This window comes from Typopeltis vanoorti, chromosome 14, assembly GCF_054136105.1.
Source record: "Typopeltis vanoorti isolate ZY-2024b chromosome 14, IOZ_Tvanoo_1.0, whole genome shotgun sequence".
NCBI lineage: Eukaryota > Metazoa > Arthropoda > Arachnida > Uropygi > Thelyphonidae > Typopeltis > Typopeltis vanoorti.
This window is the reverse complement of record NC_143562.1, coordinates 8,397,569-8,411,688: the sequence shown is the minus strand read 5'-3', so window position 1 is coordinate 8,411,688 and position 14,120 is coordinate 8,397,569.

Sequence of the window (14,120 nt, the reverse complement as noted above, 5' to 3'; positions counted from 1 at the left end):
AAGGGTCAAAGCTGTATAACTGAGAGGAGACCTCCACATAGCCTTTAAAGGAATGCGGAGAACCGACCAGGGCTTCTGACCTAATGTCCAATCCTCACCTTCTCGTAGTGCACCCTGTTGGGTATCTACTTTGATACTGAACGAACAAGGATGGGCTGGCAATTTGGGATTTAGCCGACCAAATTGTATTCTTATTGGTTAAACCAAAATAAAAAATGATGGTACAACATGGCAAAATTTCATGCCGGCTGGGGCGTCGCCCGGTTAAACAAGGCCCCCGTTGTTTTCGCCAGGGAACCAGGGCGAACAGCGAAAAGTCAGCTACTGAAACAAATCTGAAAACAAACCCCAACTCAACATCACCAGAGTTAAAGATCGGTACTATCAACGTAAGAAGCCTGAATGGCAAAGAAATGGAGCTAGCTGAGGAATTAGATAAGTACCAGATCGACATAATAGGGGTGACTGAAACAAAAAAGACCAAAACTGGTGAGATCTTTCTGAGCAATAAATACAAAATGTTATATTCAGGCAATAACAATCAAGGAAAAGAAGGAGTAGCCATAGTATTCAACACAAAATACGAGGCTAATCTTCTTGAATGGCAGTCAGTCTCAAGTAGAGTAATGTGGGCAAATATGAGAATGCAGAACTGGACAATCAGACTTATTTGTGCCTATGGTCCCACAGAAGGTTCTACTAAGGTAGAAGTGGAGGAATTTTTTGAGGCTTTAGAAAAAGCAACTGACACAATGAAAAAGGAAAAGTTGGTCCTTGTTGGGGATCTAAATAGTAGAGTAGGAAATGATTGTGAGACATACAAAAATATTTTGGGAAAATTTGGAGAAAAGAGCAAAGCTAATAATAATGGCAAATATCTGTTGGATTTCTGCTCAGGACATGGACTGGTTATTACTAACACCATGTTCCAACATAAAAATGTGCACAAATTCACATGGAGAGAAGAGGCTAGGAATAAGAAAAGTCTCATTGACTATGTTATTGTTGATAGTGATGTTTTCTCCCTGGTGCAGGACACCAGAGTGTACAGAGGATTTGAAATTGGAAGTGATCACTATTTAGTCTTGAGCAGGATAAAATTGAATTTCATATTGAAAAGAATAACATGTAAGAAAGTTTTAAAGCGAATAAAAGTTGAGCAGCTCTCAGATGTAAACTGTAGACTAAAATACAGAAATATTATTGAAATGAAAATGAAAGAGTTTGAGAACAGGAATCAAACCTTGGAAATTCAGTGGCAAACTCTGAAGGAAACATTGATTGATTCTGCCAGAGAGGCATGTGGTGAGGTTGTGTGCAAAGATAAAAAAATCAGAACTCCCTGGTGGACACAGGAAGTTAAAGAGGCAGTGAAGGAAAAGAAGAAAGCATATCAAAAGTTCCTGGCAAATAAGTCAGCTTTTACTCTTACAGAATACAGAGACAAATGTAAGAAAGCTAAACAGTGTGTAAAACTAGCTAAACAAAAGTCATGGGAGGACTTTGGCAAGAATATAGAAAATAAATATCAAGAAGGTGGCAAAATATTCTGGAGGTTGTTGAAGAAGCTCAGGAATGGAGGAAAGAATGCTGTAAAAGGAATTAGAGATGAAAAAGGTGACATGAAAATGGGAGAAAAAGATATCCTTGAAGTATGGAGTAATTACTTTGAAAAACTGCTAAATGAAACAAGCAGTGATGACAGCACAGTGGTAAAAAACACTGACCAGGCATGCAGTCAGGAATACATATCCATACTAGAAGTAGAAAAAGCCATCAAAGGCTTGAAATGTGGAAAGGCAGCAGTAGTAGATGATATTCGACCAGAAATGCTGAAGTATGGTGGTATAAGAGTCTTACAGTGGCTGCACTGCATAGTTCAGAAAGCCTGGACAGAGGGACGAATTCCCGATGATTGGAGTATAGCTCTCATAGTACCCATATATAAAAAGGGAAATAAAACTGAATGTGAGAATTACAGAGGTATTTCCCTACTGAGTGTTCCTGGCAAGATCTATGCAAGTATACTTGAGAAACGGTTGAGAAGAATTGTGGAAGAAAAGCTTGGTGAAGAACAAGCTGGATTCAGGCCAAATAGAGGTTATCAGGATCAGATCTTCACTTTACGACAAATAGTCGAGAAAGCATGCGAATATAAGAAAGATCTGTATTTAAGCTTTGTCGATTTGGAAAAGGCATATGACAAGGTGCCCAGAGAGAAGCTATTCAATACGCTGCAGTTATATGGTGTCAATGGGGCATTATATCAAGCAATACTTAGTCTTTATTTGAGTTGTGAGTCAGCAGTTAGAATTGAAGGAAGTACAGGAAGATGGTTTAATGTTAAATCTGGTGTGAGACAAGGATGTACATTATCCCCTCTGTTATTCATTATCTATATGGATCACATTATGAAGGAATGTGGTATTAAACCTGATATCAAAATTGGAGATGTTAATGTCAGCTCTTTGCTTTATGCGGATGATGTTATACTTCTAAATAAATCCGCTACAAGTCTGCAAGATTCTCTGACTAAATTGAATAGCTGTTGTAATAGATATGGTATGAAGGTCAGCAATAAGACAAAGACAATGAAAATAGGCAGAATCATTGAAAATGTCAACTGTGTTGTGAATGGAGAACCTGTGGAACAAGTAAAACATTTCAGCTACTTAGGCACAATTTTTACTGAAGATGGTAAACTAAATATAGAAATAGACAACAGAATCAGCAAAGCTGGTATCGTGGGAAGTCAATTGAATAAATTCATATGGAATAAGAAAGAAATTAGTCGGAACACTAAATTAGCTGTATACAAGACTGTGTTCAAACCAATTTTAACTTATGGATCTGAGAGCTGGGTCAGAATTAAAACACTTGACCAAAGACTAGAGACCGCATATATGAGAGTCCTGAGAAAGATTAGAGGCGTGAACAGATGGCATCAATGGCAATATCATATTAAAAATGAGGATATTAGGAAAGAACTTGACATTGTCAGCATCCAGGAATGCGTTAGCAGAGCTAATCTCAGATGGTATGGTCACTTAAATAGAATGGGAGAGGAAAGATTAGCAAAACAAGTGTTCTCTGCCAGGTTGGCAGGAAAACGACCCAGAGGAAGACCAAGATATAGGTGGATTGATACAGTACAAAGTGCCTTAGACGATAGAAATATAAGATCTGATAATGTTGGAGTCTTGACAAGTAACAGACTGATTTGGAGGAAATTGTAGATAGGAAGTTAGTAATGATGTAATTTTTTCGTGTAGTACTGTCATATCCTGTACACCCCTTGAGGGTACATGGCAGGAATTTGATGATGTTGTTGTTGTTGATGTTGGATGGTTTACATTTGAATGGATTTGGTGTATGGAGACTTGAAAAGGTGTTGAATGTAGTGGAAGTGTAGAATCAGGGAAACTAGAGTTATTGAGGGGGGGGGGAGTTAGATATGCAGACTTTAGGGAGACAGTAGAGTGTATGAATGTGTGTAATATGCCCAAGCGAGTACGAAACACAAGAAATCAGAATGGGATAGTTAGTATAAGGCATCAAAATGGGGATGGGACAAATGGGCTTCTGCAATTCATATATACTAATGTCAGTAGTATTAGGAACAAGAAGGAAGAATTTTTTAGCCTTGGTTGGCACTTCCAGGCCACAGGTTATTGGCATTAGTGAAACATGGCTGACAGAAGATGATATAGCTAGTGGGATTGAATGTGAGGGGTATGGTGTGTTCAGGAGTGACAGGGAGAATATAATGGTGGAGGCGTGTTACTGATGATAGCTGATGAGTTACAGCCAAGGAGAATAGAAGTGGAACTGCAGGATAGAGAAAAGAGCACATTTGAGGCTATTTGGTGTGAAATTGAAACTAGCAGAACAAAATATACAGTTGGGTGCTGCTATAGACCAAGTGATGGAATAGATGGTGGAGATAGTATGAATAAGCAAATAGAAGAAATGAGTGGAAGGAGGGTAATTATTAATGGAGATTTCAACTATGGTAACATTGATTGGAAGGAGGAGAGCACACAAGGGAGGAAGGAATTGGATTTTATGCGGTTATTAAGGGATAACTATCTGCGACAGCATGTAATGGAAAATACTAAGGGCCAGAGAGTGCTTGACCTAGTAATTGCATCTAAGAATTTGGCTGATATGACCACGTTGTCACAAATTGGTGAGAGTGATAATAGGGTAGTGACTTAGGTGGCAAAAGGTATGGAATTTACAATTAAGACAGGGTACATGTGAAATTATCAGGCTGGTAAGTATGACAAGCTTAGGAGTTTGATTGGCTCAGTGCCATGGCATGTAAAACTGCAAGGGCTAGATGTTGATAGTGCATGGGAGGTGGTTAAGAAGGGTTTGCATGAGGCAATGGCTGACTGTATACTTAGAGTCCAAATAATAAATCAAGTTGGGGTTAAATCGATGAATAACACCTTTAAGCTTGAGCTGCAAAAAAAGAAAACCTATGGAGGGAATTTAAGGAGAAAGGTGCCCAGCAGGCACATGAACAGTATAAAGCACAGGCCAGAAGGGTAACAAAAACAGATTATGAAAGAACATTAGCCATGTAGGATAAAGAGAATTCCAAACAGTTTTTTCGATATGCGACAAGTAAAAGAAAAAATGTATATGGCAGAATGATTTTAAAGAATGCCGATGGTAAGGAGGTAACCGAATCAGTTGATATAGTTGAATTACTGAGTGATCACTTTGAAAGAGTATATCATCCAGGTGGTCATATTGCAGGAATGAATGAACCAATAGATTATACGGGAATTGTGGTGAATGAAATGGAGGTGAATAGTCTATTACAAAACTTCCATGTCAATACTTCTGTGGGAATGGATGATATACCAGCTCATGTCATACTTGAAGCAGCTAAAGAATTATCAGTGCCCTTGACCATTTTGTTTAATTTGAGTCTTGGGTCTGGGTTAGTCCCTAGGGGCTGGAAAGAGGGGAAAATAGTTCCACTTCATAAAGGAGGTTTCAAGACTGCTGTTGTAAATTACCAACCGATTAGCATATCAGGAATCGTTGTCAAGGTCTTGGAGAAATTAGTCAAGAGAAAAATACAGGATTGGACAGATGAAAATGGGATACTGTATGGGGGACAACATGTTTTTGTGAAGGGTAGATCGTGCCTCAGTAACTTGCTCACGTTTTTTAACACAGTGATAGCTGAACTGGATAAAGGTAATAGGTTTACAGTGATTAACTAATTAATGTTTCATTAGTGAATTAATGAATTTTTTAGTGAAACATGTCTTATTCAATAATGAATAAGACAAGTTTCACTAATAAATCATGTTTCACTGGACCTTGCTAAGGCCTTTGACAGGATACCACATGGAATTCTAATCAGTAAACTGCAGCATATGGGGATGGATATAGGATTGGTGAGATTGATAGGATGGTGGTTGTTGGAGAGATATCAGAGAGTAATTTATTCAGGAGTAGAGTCCAAAACATGGCCTGTGACTAGTGGTGTGCCATTTGTTCTGTTCTTGGACCACTACTTTTCAATTTGATAGAGTACCTCATGATAAGTTGACAGTCAAACTAGAGCAGATGGGGTTGGATATTAGCTTAGTGCATTGGATTGGAGACTGGCTATCTGATAGGTATCAACAAGTTGTGTATGGGGATGCAATATCCAGGAAAAGGAAAGTCACTAGTAGAGTGCCTCAGGGGTCTGTTTTAGGGCCATTACTATTTAACTTGTATATTAATGATATTGGCATAGATTTGGATGGAGATATTCAGTTGTTTGCAGATGATGCAAAGTTGGGACGAACTATAAAGAGTAGTGAAGATATTGTGGCCTTGCAAGAAGACATGAATAAATTGAGTGATTGGGCAAGCAAATGGGGATGTGAGTTCAATGTTGCAAAATGTAAGGTTTTAAAATTTGGAAAACAGAGATGGAATGCAGAATTTATGCTTGGTGAGAATATATTGTTGGAGGTAGAGGAAATAAGAGATCTGGGGTGCTAGTGGATAAGGATCTAAAATTTAGTGGACACATCGCCAATATTGTGACAAAAACACAAAGACTTCTGGGAATGATGCGGAGGACACTGACAGGTAGAAGTAGGGAGATTCTTGTTCCATTGTATAAGGCTTTGATTAGGCCACACATGGACTATTGTGCCCAGATTTGGTCACCGGATTTTCAGAAGGATGAAGAGATGTTGGAAAGGGTCCAAAGGCGACTGACTAAGGTAGTTTCTGACCTCTGGAATGTTGAGTATGAGGAAAGATTGAGAAGATGTAATTTGCAGAGTCTGGTGGAGAGAAGAAGAGGGGAGATATGATAGAGACCTACAAGTTGGTAAGGGGTTGTTATAAGATCAATGGTGGAGAAGTTCTACAGAGAATAGTGGGAGATCAGGGGGAGAACCAGAGGTCATCCCTGGAAACTGTATAAAGAGGGTGTGAGTAGGAGAGTGAGAGGCAGGTTTTTTTCGTGCAGAGTTGTGAATGATTGGAATACCTTGCCTGAGAGTGTGGTGTCTGCATGGAGTTTGAGTGTGTTTAAGACACGGTATGATGAGATGTGTATGTGATAAAAGGACCTCCCAGATGAGTCTTTGACTCCATGAGGTCTTGTTTAATAATAATAATAATAATAATTTGTTCATTAACGATATAGAAAAGGATCTGAGAGGAAGTGTTCACTTGTTTGCTGATGATGCAAACTTGGGTAGAGCAATAGTGAGTGCACAGGATGTCAAAATTTTGCAACATGATTTGGATAGTGTGGAGGACTGGGCTAAGGAAAATGGATGTCAATTTAATGTGGCAAAGTGTAAGGTTATGTATTTTGGGGTGAAAAGATTAGCAGCAGTATATCACATTGGTGGAACCGTACTCCAGGAGATTGACGAGGCCTGGATTTGGTAGTGTTAGTGGATAGGGAGCTGAAGTTTTGGGGGAACATTGCAATAGTGGCTAAATCAGCTCATCAAATCACTTGGTTGCTGAAAAATACTTTAACAAGCAGAGACAAACATGTTATTGTTCCTCTGTATCGAGCCTTGATAAGACCCCATCTACACTACTGCATCCAGATATGGGCACCAGGGTTTCTTCTTGATGGGGAGGAGGTGGAGAGGATCCAGAGACGAGTGACCAAGATGATAGCAGGTCTGTGGAATGAACCTTATGAGATAGGTTGAAGATTTGTGGGTTGCAGAAATTGGCTGATAGGCAGAAAAGGGGTGATATGATTGAGACATTCAAATTACTGAAGGGTTTCTATAAGATTAATTCAGAAGATATTTTTGAGAATAGGACTGGTGATGGGAGGACTAGGGGCCATACATGGAAGCTGGGCAAGAATGTGGTTAGCAAGAGTGTTAGAGCTAGGTTTTTTTACTTGGAGAGCAGTGAATGAGTGGAATAAGCTGCCAGAGTCTGTTGTGGGTGCCATGACTGTGAATGAGTTCAAGGCGAGGTATGATAGATTCTGTGTGAATGTCGAATAGTTGTTCTTGACATTATGTTAGGGCCTCCCTCGATGAGTCTGTCGACTCCCTGGAGTTGCCCGTAATAATAATAATTAGTAATATACCACTACAACCACAACTTACAGATATCAAAACCTGATATCTATTTCCTAACAGAACCTCAGTTGACATCCCCGTGACTACAGTCCACCTCAACTATCCCAACTACATCCTGCATTCTGCAAAAAGTGCAGAACATGTGCTTTTGTAAAATCTGATATCCCTTGTGAAAGGCTATTCAATTTGGAACCCCACTTTTTCTGGCTTATTATTTCCTTACTTCACTTCATTTTATTGTTGACTTTACTGCTCTTCTAACTCTGATAGCCATGGAGCCCCTATCGACTACCTATCACTAAAAATTGATCTCTTACAAACGTTACCCAAATTATGAGACTGTCCCTCTTTAGGGTGTTTAACCCCATAACACAAACTGGGTTCCTACTCCAACTTCAGAGATCAAGTTGAAAGGGAAGCTGAATCATTTGCCACCAGTTATAATGTAAGACAAATGGTCAATCTACCAACCAGATGATCAGATAATTGTCATTCAACCAACATTCTTGACCTTTTTTTAACCAGCTCTCCCTCCAAATACTCTGTGAATGTCTGCCCTTCCCTTGGCAATTCTGACCACAATCTTATTCAAGTCTCCTTCTCTACAGTTCATCCTTCTCCCAACCAATCTCAGCCTTGTACCCTATGGCACTATAATTATGCCAATTGGGATGACCTCCAGAATTTTTATGGTGCTTTTCCATGGTCAGATTACTGATTTCGCTCTCCCAATCCAAACATCTGCACTAAACTAATAACCGAAATAATCCTCACTGGAATGAGAGCCTTCATTCCCCACTCCACTGCAAACCTCTAACTTGTATTCAAGCCCTGGTTCTAAAAATAAATGTGCTTCTGCAGTCCACGATAAAAATGCAGCTTATGTTCAATAGCTTAAATTAAAAATTCCAGCTTCTCATTCAGCTTACACAACACCAGAAATATGCATAAAAAAGTTATGAATGATTCCGAAGCAGACTTCATAAGAATGAAATACAATAAACTTGCCTCCTGCACAACTGACAGTTAAGCTTTCTGGTACCTTGCTAAGGATGTTTGGGCATAACTTCTGCTCTTCCCTGTTATCACCTCCCCTGCATTCTGATGGCATTATGGCAACCTTACCTAAAGAAAAGACAGGCCTCTTGAAATCAGTTTTTAACTCACTTGGGTGACCACTGCAAATCATCTCCCATACAAACTTTCACTGAATGCCTCCTCTGAACTTTCATCAAAAAGACATCAGGAAAACCCTCATCAATTTTTAATACTAATACAGTTTCTAGTCCAGATGGTATTCCTCCAGTTAAGCTCCAAAAGCGACACCCATCCTGTATTGCCTATATAAACTATCATATTCTGCTGGAATCTATCCAACAGCATGGAAGCAAGCCTACTCCAACCTGTACCCAAAAAGGGAGACAAAATTTGGCCATCTCACTATCGATCCATTGCTCTCACCTCAGTATTCCAAACGTGATGAAGAGTGAATCAACAACCAGCTTCTTCTTCTTCTTCTTCAATCACCAATGTGGATTCCACATTTCATTATGCAGTCCACCTCTCAGCTAACCTCACCCACCTTTCAATACAGGCCATGGAAATATTTGGAGAAACTCACGTTATTGCTCTTGATATTCCAAATGCATCTGATCATGTCTGGTACTGAGTCCTCTTGAACAAGCTGCTATATTATGGCATCTCTTCTACACTCTGTGATTGAAATGCCAGCTTCCTCAATAGTCATTCATTGTGTGTCTGATGGATGGCTTCATCTAATCAGATTTCTCCATCAATGCTGGAGTGCCCCAGGGTTCTGTGCTAACCTACACTATTCCTCCTACATATCAATGACCTCCTTTCACTGACTTCAAATCCTATTCAAAGCTTTGCCGATGACATCATTTTCATTCCTCTTCCTCATTTGATAAACCCTGCAGTCTCTAATGTTACATGCCTCAAGAGGATGTTGCGCCCTTCGATTGGAAAAGGCCTAAGTTCGATCCTTGTCATGATGGGAGGAATCTGTATATGGAATTTTTCAACTGAAGGTGAGGGTCAAAGCTATATAACTGAGAGCAGACGTCCACATAGCCTTTAAAGGAATGCAGAAAACCAATCAGGGCCTCTGACCTAATGTCCAATCCTCACCTTCTCGTGGTGCACCCTGTTAAGTATCTACCTAGATACTGAACGAACGAGGATGGGCTGGCAATTTGGGATTCAGCTGAACAAATTGTATCCTTATTGGCTTAAACCAAAATAAAAAATGATGGTACAACATGACAGAATTTCATGCTGGCTGGGGCATCACCCAGTTGTTTTTGCCAGGGAACCAGAGCAAACAGCGAAAAGTCAGCTACTGGAACAAACCCACCCCAACTCAACATCACCAGAGTTCAAGATGGGTACTGTCAACATAAGAAGCCTGAATGGCAAAGAAATGGAGCTAGCTGAGGAATTGGATAAGTACCAGATTGACATAATACAAGTGACTGAAACAAAAAAGGCAAAAACTGGCGAGATGTTTCTAAGCAATAAACACAAAATGTTATATTCAGGCAATGACACTCAAGGAAATGAAGAAGTAGCCATAGTATTCAACACTAAATATGAGGCTAATCTTCTTGAATGGTAGGAAGTCTCAAGTAGAGTGCTGTGGGCAAATATGAGAATGGGGAACTGGACAATGAGACTCATTTGTACCCATGGTCCCACAGAAGGTTCTACTAAGATAGAAGTAAAAGAATTTTTTGAGGCTTTAGAGAAAGCAACTGACACAATGAAAAAGGAAAAGATGGTCCTTATTAGGGATTTAATAGGCAGTATTAAATATGGTAGGAAAATTTGGAGAAAAAAGTAAAAAAGAAAAGAGCTGCAAAAAAAGAAACAACTGTGGAGGGAATTTAAAGAAAGGGGTGACCTGCAGGCACACGAACGGTATAAAGTGCAGGCCAGAAAGGTAACGAGTGTGGTAAAAAAAGCAAAAGCGGATTATGAAAGGAAACTAGCTTTGCAAGCAAAAGAGAATCCAAAACAGTTCTTTCAATATGCTGCAAGCAAGGAAAAAACTGTACACGGCAAAATGATTTTAAGGAATGACGATGGTAAGGAGGTCACTAAATCAGTCGATATAATGGAGTTACTGAGCGCGCACTTTGCAAAAGCATATCATCCAGGTGGTGACATTAAAAAAGTGAAGGAACTATTAGTTTATATGGGAATAGTGATGAATGAAGTGGATGTGACTAGTTTATTACAGAACCTTAATGTGAACACATCTGTGGGATTGGATGGTATACCAGCACGGATCTTGAGTGAAGCGGCTAAAGAATTATCAATGCCCTTGACCATGTTGTTTAATCTGAGTCTCAGGTCTGGCTTAGTCCCGAAGGTGTGGAAAGAGGGGAAAATAGTTTCACTGCATAAAGGAGGATCCAAGACTACGGTTGCAAATTACCGACCGATCAGCATATCAGGAGTCGTTGTCAAGGTCTTAGAGAAAGTAGTCAAGGGAAAAATACAGGAATGGATTGATGAAAACGAGATACTGTACAGGGGACAGCATGGCTTTGTGAAGGGTAGATCATGCTTCAGTAACTTGCTCAAGTTTTATAACAAGGTGACGGCTGAACTGGATAAGGGAAATGGATTTACAGTGATACTGCTGGACCTGGCAAAGGCATTTGACAGGATACCACACAGAAAACTAATCCATAAACTACAACATATGGGAATGGATATAGGGTTGGTGAAATGGATAGGTGGTTGGTTGATGGAGAGATATCAAAGAGTAGTTTATTCAGGAGTAGAGTCCAAAAGACGGCCTGTGACTAGTGGTGTGCCACAGGGTTCTGTTCTTGGACCACTGCTGTTTAATCTGTTCATTAACGATATAGGGAAGGATCTAAGTGGAACAATTCATTTGTTCGCTGATGATGCAAAGTTGGGTAGGGCAATAGTGAATGCAGAAGATGTCAAAGTCTTGCAGGATGACTTAGATAGATTGGAGTTCTGGGCTAAGGAGAATGGATGTCAATTTAATGTGACAAAATGTAAGGTTATGCATTTTGGGGTGAAAAGATTAGCAGCAGTATACCACATTGGTGGAACTGTACTCCAAGAGATCGATGAGGCCAGGGACTTGGGAGTGTTGGTGGATAAGGAGATGAAGTTTAGGGGGCACACTGCAGAAGTAGCTAAATCAGCTCATCAACTCACTTGGTTGTTGAAAAATACCTTGACGAGCAGAGACAAGCAAGTTATTGTACCTCTGTACCGAGCCTTGATAAGACCTCATCTCGATTACTGTGCCAGATTTGGTCACCTCGGTTCCTTCTTGATGGGGAGGAGGTGGAGAGGATCCAGAGGCGAGTGACCAAGATGATAACAGGTCTATGGAATGAACCATATGAGAACAGGTTGAAGATTTGTGGGTTGCAGAAACTAGTTGATAGGCGGAGGAGAGGAGATATGATTGAGACATTCAAATTGCTAAAGGGATTCTATAGGATTAATTCAGAGGATATTTTTGAGATCAGGGCTGGTGGTGGGAAAACTAGGGGACACCTATGGAAGTTGGGCAAGAGTGTGGTTAGCAGGGGTGTTAGAGCTGGGTTCTTTACTTTTAGAGTGGTAAATGTGTGGAATAAGCTGCCAGAGTCTGTTGTGGGTGCTATGACGGTGAACGAGTTCAAGACAAGGTATGATAGATACTGTGAGAATGTAATCGCATAGTTGTGTGGACATGATGTTTAGGGCCTCCCTCGATGAGTCTAAGGACTCCTGGAGTCGCCCGAAATAATAATAATAATTATATCAAGCAATACTTAGTCTTTATTTGAGTTGTAAGTCAGCAGTTAGAATTGAAGGAAGTACAGGAAGATGGTTTAATGTTAAATCTGGTGAGAGACAAGGCTGTATATTCATTGTCATTCATTATCTACACGGATAACATTATGAAGGAAAGTGGTATTAAACCTGATATCAAAATTGGAGATGTTAATGTCAGCTCTTTGCTTTATGTGGATGATGTTATACTTCTAAATAAATCCGCTACAAGTCTGCAAGATTCCCTTACTAAAGTGAATAACTGTTGTAATAGATATGGTATGAAGGTCAGCATTAAAAAGACAAAGACAATGAAAATAGGCAGAAGCAGTGAAAATATCAACTGCATTCTGAATGGAGAACCTGTAGAATAAGTAAAACATTTCAGCTACTTAAGCATGATTTTTAGTGAAGATGGTAATTAAATATGGAAATAGACAACGGAATCAACAAATCTGGTATGGTAAGAAGTCAACTGAATAAATTTATATGGAATAAGAGAGAAATTAGACAAAACACCAAATTAGCTGTATGCAAGACAGCATTCAAGCCAATTTTAACTTATGGATCTCAGCTCTGAGATCCATGAGTTAACCATAAGTTAGACAACTTAGAAAACACTTGACCAAAGACTAGAGACAGCAGATATGAGAGTCCTGAGAAAGATTAGGAGCATGAACACATGCCATCAATGGCAATATCATATTAAAAACGAGGATATTGGTAAAGAATTTGACATTGTCAGCATCCAGGAATGCGTTAGCAGAGCTAATCTCAGGTGGTATGGTCACTTAAACAGAATGGGAGAGGAAAGATTAGCAAAACAAGTTAGAAATATAAGATCTGATAATGTTGGAGTCTTGACAGGTAACAGACTGATTTGGAGGAAAATTATGGACAGGAAGTTAGTAATGATGTAAATCAAAATGTAGTATACCCCTTTCAGGAATTTGATGATGATGAGGTGAGTTACCCAATCTCATATGGAGGTAGCAGGCTTCTTTCTCCCAGAAACTCGACTTTTTCATCCCGCACACAGATAAATCGGCCTTGAGAACACATGCAATTTACAGACAGAAAATACTGGTAGTGGTGGTGAGCAGTAGATAGGGTTGGTATAGATGATAGAGACAGAGTTGCGGAGTGGATTCCCTCCCTCGATGAGTCATTCGACTCCTTGGAGGTGTCATAAAATATTAATAATAACCAGTTACTTAAACACCGATCTCCTCAAATGGGATGAAGACAACTTAGTAAATTTCAACGCTGAAAAAACCAGTGTGGAATAATCTCTCCGATACTGTTTTTCCCACTGAGGACTCTTTCCCTCTCTTTAAGAAACATATCAATAGGCTACATTTTCCTCCTTAATTACTTTTCCACACACACATGGCACTGTAGTGTTTAGGTCTTGTGATGTTTCATGTGTGGAGTCATCATAAAAGAAAAACTGAATACACAGCATCCTTACCTTCGAAATATTTAAAAATCTTATATATTTTGCAAACAGTGAAAAAGTCTGTATTCAAACTCTCCTTGAAAGCTACAACTAATTTTATTACTGACGGTATTCCTTACATTAGAAGCTTTGAAGAAACTCATGAAGGCCCTTGACAATTCCATTATTGAGTCAGTAATTTTAAACAACTGAACTAAAGCAACTAGTCATGAGACAAGGGTATTATATATGTTTACTTCCCA